Source organism: Cibotium barometz, chromosome 22 (genome assembly GCF_041138505.1).
Source record: "Cibotium barometz isolate CiBa-2024 chromosome 22, ASM4113850v1, whole genome shotgun sequence".
Lineage (NCBI taxonomy): Eukaryota > Viridiplantae > Streptophyta > Polypodiopsida > Cyatheales > Cibotiaceae > Cibotium > Cibotium barometz.
In genome coordinates this window covers 11369413-11375524 of record NC_141067.1, presented here as the reverse complement: position 1 = coordinate 11375524, position 6112 = coordinate 11369413, and positions in this window count along the sequence as shown.

Sequence of the window (6112 nt, the reverse complement as noted above, 5' to 3'; positions counted from 1 at the left end):
TCTTAGCCGTTCCTTTCCAAGTGCTGTGGACGTTCCTTCCCAAGTGTAGTGGACGTTCCTTTCCAAAATAAAAATAAAAAATTTTAAAAAAATAAAAAAATTCTAAATCTTTTGAGGTACTTTTGGTCTACCTCCCCGCCTCACTTGGGTTGTTTTTACATGCATAAAACGCCTCAAAAGACCACTTTTAATCTTAAGGGTGCATTCACGTGCAAGGCAAAAGTGAGCTAAAACTCCTATTCTGGGCCTTCGTGCCCCCCATTAAAGCTTCTTTAAGCTTCCCCGCACACCATGGACACCTTTTGGTCATGGGGGCATGGCACCCCGGCCTCAATTTCTCATTCACATGTGGTTGCCATGCCACACATGCTTGGATGAGAGAGCGAAAACGATCTTTGAAGAGCCTTCATCTAGTGGGGCCCCTCCATACCTACACCCCAGCGTGGATAGACACCCCGAGCACATTCATATACCCTGTTCTCTATCCACCACAAATCTATTCCCACCCCTCACCCTTGCAACACCTCCCCTTACACCATAACTTGACATTCCAAGCTTAGCGCACAAGCTCTAGGAAGGGGAGCGTCACAACACTTGCACCCACAAACATCACATACAAAACCTATGTGGGTAAAAACTTTCAAACTTCTGCCAAAATTCCATGGAGTTAGAGACCCCGTATTCCACATCAAGGTCTTTAACCAAATCTGTCTCAGGCATTTGAAATTTTTGACAATGCAACCAAAGTCTATCTACTTGGACTCAACCTTGAAGGCAAGGCGGTGCAGTGGTTCCAATCCTTGGATCCTCACCACAAAAGTGATTTCAACACAGTGAGGGAAGCCTTCATTCTTGGATTATCACCCTACGGGCCCAAATGGAGCCCCGTCATCCGAGTGTTCCAATTGGAACAAAAACCATAGGAATCATTATATGCGACTACATCGCACATATCAAGTACTTTGATTCGTGTTGCAAAGAGAGGGAAAAATTGAGGGATAAGAATTTAATGGACCATTTTCTCTTGGGCTTACAGAATCCAAGGCTTCATGACCACATGTTCGTCAAGGACCCCTTCACCTTTGATCAAGCCAGCAAATGGGCAATCTTTCTCGATGACAACATGTAAGAAAGCTATTCCATGCAATTTGCCACCGTGCCAATGCCACCCCACAGCTCATTTGTAACATTACCTTCCTCTCCTCTCGAGCCCCAAGCCTTGCTGGTGGCACCGCCCAAACCAACTACTCACATAATGCACCACCGCACCCCTCTCAAAGTACCAATCTTTCCATCCCAACTGTTGCCTCTCCAGGCAAACCCCATTGCTTATGGAAAGTTCCCAACAAGGTCCATTGCTAAACCTACGGAGCCCATGCACTCGGCTCTCCTTGAGGCACCCCTAACACCTCATCTCTCTTTGTCGGTGCCTCACAAGGACCTTAAACCACTTGTACACATATAGGTGCCCTTGCAGGGAAACCACCTCTTCTGTGTTTCCTCTTCCATGAACCCATAGAGTGGTGGACTTCCCTCAAAAGAAACGTTTGCCAATGCAACCACAATGTCATGGGGCTGTGGAATTGACCATTACTATAAGGATTGCCCTTTGCAATCAGTTTCTCATTCCACAGTCAAAGGCATGCCATCCCTCAACGTGTTGAGTGTTCAACATGGGAAGATATCCATTGTCCCATTGAATGTCGTCACATGGTTGCATGCCAAGCTAAACAAGCCCACATCCAAAAAGAAACAACGCTCTAAGCATGTTGGCCATGGTAATGGTCAGGTTAGCATCTGCACGGGCTCAACAAAGACCACATCATCCTCCTCCGCGAGCGTTGATCATGCAAAACTTCCCCTCCCCGATGCAGCCCACCAAAAACTCACCAAACAGGAAAAACGGTTGGCCACATATCCCAATGCCATCCTTGAGAAGCAACGTCTTTAGGAGGCCCAAGCACTGGTAGAGCTATACCAGGCTCAATTTGAACCGCTACCCGTTTTTGTAACCTTTGACCCCGTATCGGAGTGCGGATCGTCCTCAATTGAACCTGAACTTCTGCACCGGGGTCAGGGAAGAGCCCTTTTGCAACCGCTCTAGGCTTGAAAGATCCCTGCCCCCTCCGCACAATGGATTCGAGGGTGCTAGCAGTGGAAGTAGCACTTCTTGCGCGGGGCAGGATCCCTTACTCGGGGCCTCGCCCACACGGATATCTGGATAAGAGACTAATCCCTTGGTTCTTAAAAACGAAGCCGGAAAAACTTCCCCCTACCGGAAAGCACGTGCGATTCCTCTAGGATATTTGTACTCTAATGTAGCCAGGGTCATTATTGACTAGACTAATCTAACCGAACCTGTGAGTCACTTGGTCAGAACAAGGAAGAAACTTGCACTTGGATAATAGAAACCAACGCTTTTTTCCCCATCAAGAGGCACAGCCGTTGATTCTTTTTCCATAGAACAATTACTTCATCTATCGTACTATAACAGAATTGAGTCTCATTTTATGGATCCATCCAGTCCCATGGATTAGCCAACCGCCCAACCACTGTAGTGATGGGGGATCCAATTAGGAATTTGGTTAGGTTTTGTCCCGGGTACCAGGGAAAAGAGTTCCCAGGCCCCCTAGTCGGATATTCATGTAAATTTAACGCCAGTCACACCACTTACACACCCAATATGAAATTCCCTTTTTCACAAATTCAACTATCTTTAAAATAATCATTTAATGAAACCATAGTGTCACTGTTCATAATCCTCCAAAATATCCAGTTGAATCCTAATTTCCAAGCATTCCTTCATCGGTATACCTATGGCATCATTGGCAACCAGAACGCTCACCACCTGAATGCTCTCTCAGGGGCCTTTTCGATAGTTCCCAGCTCATAGTACCCGACAATATATTCCCAGCTCATAGTACCCGACAATATATTCACTTATAAAAATCAAGATGGAATCTCCGTTGAAGATCAGCAAGATCAACCAACAGATCCATATAAAAGAGGCATGGACTCATCCGTTGAGGACCGGCAAGGTCAATCAACTAGATCCATGCCCGGTTTCAGAAAACAACTCTTACTCCTTGTTCCAATATCTTCCCCGCCGCACGTGTGGGTATCTTCGGCGACCCAGAGCCCGAGCACCGTACCGAGGCTGGTTAGGACAAAATACTTCCTTGGGGGGGAGAGAGAGACATGCTTTAAAAAAACATTTAATTTAAGCATAAATGGAAATTTATGTGTTTTATCACTATAATTCATTAAAGAACTTCAATTGTATTAAAAAGCCATTCAATTGAATACTTCTCAAGCTTGAGAGGGGTTGAGAAGAGAGAACATAGAGGGGTTGAGAAGAGAGAACATTTGGAGATTTAAAAAAAGACCATAAACCACACTTTACCTCCTAAATTGCTTGATTCTTTAATCAATGTAGAGGCCCCCAACCAATCAATTGGTTTGGTATGTTGATGAAGACTCCAAGGAAGATTGAAGAGAGAGAGAAACTCCAATCTCTCCAATTTGTAGAGGATTTTAGAGGAGGATAATAGAAAATATCATTATTTCAGTAAAATACTTGCATGCTATAGTTCTCATATTTTTTTACAAAGGGCTAAGGTTCTTTTTATAGGTGAGGGAGGCCTCTAACCAAGTCCAACTAGTTTCTAGAATTTTCCAAGTTCAGTTTGGTTCAGTTTGACTGAATTTGGACAAGATTTGGATCTAGTTTGGCTCCCTTTTGATTTGGTTTGATCTAGGAGAGAGGAGAGATAAAAATATCACAATATTTTTTAGTTTAAAATGCCACCACACATGTGAAATAGGCGCCTCCTTTAAGAGCCCCCTTCTCCTTACCAAGGTGTCAAAATTGAATCATTATACCCAAAATATCTCTTTTTTTTAGTAATATACATAGTTTTTTACTAATAAACCTTGTACTTAGTCAACTCTTCATCTTAAGTGGGCATTTACTCATTTTTGGGTATTTTTCTTTTGTAAATTGGATTCATCTCCTCCCCACACTTGGATTAATCCTATTGGCCCATAGGAATCTTAATTGGACCATAATCCAAAAATTTTTGAAAATCTAGACCCTTAGGCTAAGGTCCTTTGTACTTTTTCTCAATTAATTCCAAATACACATTGGAAAGTTCTTTTTGAATTTCTTTTTCAGAGGAAACCATTTTTGACACTAGGAGGATTTTTATATCCAAAAATATCTCAAATTTGGATTATCTCTCTCTAGATATTTTCTCTCTCTAGGTCAAAACAGGGTAAAACAGAATCTTTCTTTTATTTCAAAGAGGGGAATAATTACAAGATCAGAAGGGGAGGTTCTTACACATGTACACCTTAAAAGCTAGAGGGAGGAATCTTACATCCTACCCCACTTAAAAAACGCGAGATGTCCTCATCTCGTAGGTGGAGTATGATCTCTTTCATCTGCTTCTTCTTCTTCAATCACTTCCAGTGTTACTGCCTTGGAAGTGGACGATCGATTTGGGAACATCTCTCTTGACTTCCCCTATTCTGAGAGGCGGAGATCTTGCATTACTTTGGATTAAAATTGCGGGTTGGTTAGAGGGTCTACCTCTGGGATTTCTCTGATTTTGGCAGAAAGAAACCTAATTACTCTGGAAGGAAAGAGCTGAAGTCTGGAATCTTGATCCTTGATTTTCCCACCCTGAAAACCTTGTTCTAAAAGGAGTTGGGCAATCCATACTGCAATGTCCAAGTCCTTGATAGTTATAGCATTTCACTCCCTTGTTCAAGGGTGGAACTTTTGAAGTTGAATTCCAAGGGATTGAGTTCCGAGAAAAGGACATTTCTTCCATTGTGGAACTTCCCATATCCTGGGCTTGACCCTTATATCTCTTAGATGGTGGAAGGTTGTGGAGCTAGAAACCTTTTAAAAGGTGATGGTGCTGGCTTCGGCGGGACCTTGACATCAAAGGCCTTGGCGAAATCCTTCGCCATCCGCACTGCTTCGGCCATGGAAACTGGCTTGGCATTCTTCACACTAGGATATTCAAAGATTCGTTCAGTCCTCGAATGAACCTGGCTATCAGTTGTTCTTCATCCAGCGGTGGCGAGTATTTGAGGAGGAGAGCAAACGCTTGGTGATATACTTCAATAGTTTTGCTCCCTTGGGTTAACTCTAAGAATTCGTTCATCTTTGTTTCCAAAAAGTCGGGAGGACAGAATCTCTTCCTTAGGTAAGTTTTGAGATCATTCCATGTTTGAGTGTTTCGATCCACACGGTTTGTCTCGCAGTGGTTTCTCCATGCTACTCTGGCTGTTTCTACTATCTTCAGCCTTGCAAGAGCCATTTTGCTCTTCTCATTGTACCCGGTGACATCGAAGTACTCTTCCATTGCTTCGATCCACTTCTCCACAGTTTCGCCCAAGTTTTCCCCTTCACCCTTGAAAGGTCGAGGCTGTGATCTATGAAGAGTTTTACGAACATCCAAGTCGAGCTCTTCCTCATCGAGTTGGGGGTTATCATTCCTACCATGAAGACCTCGATCCATGATCCTATCAATACGAAAATTCTTGTTAAGTCCTTTTATTTACAATTCAAATCCGACTTTAGATCCAACTGATTCTGGGGTTCTTTAGATTGGAAAGCTCTCCACAGAATCATGGAATAAAGATCCCTTATATAGAACTCACTATCAGATAACAATTCATTCAGAACATATCATTCATATTCTTAACACAATAATGGTCCATCAGACCGAAAATTCCATCTGAACATTCCTCCATGGAAGTTTCAGTTATGCAGGTTTTTAATTTGTCATCCCTTAACTAGATCCATTAGGTCAAGTGTTAACAGTAGCAATCTGTTAGCACAATCCAGTAATCTCGTAGTGATTTGTTGAAGTCATTATCGTCATTCCAATTACGAACATCATCACAGGGACTCGTCCCATTCATCCTCATTGTGGCTTTGTTCAACTGATCGCTTTTCAACCAAAATTCAGGAATCATCTTTTTCAATCAGAATCCAAATCAACTCATCAATTCTCAACCAAAATTTTAAAATCATATCAACCTCAAGCAAGTCAGGGATTTCCATACAATTGCGGTACTTCATCTGAAGACCCACTTT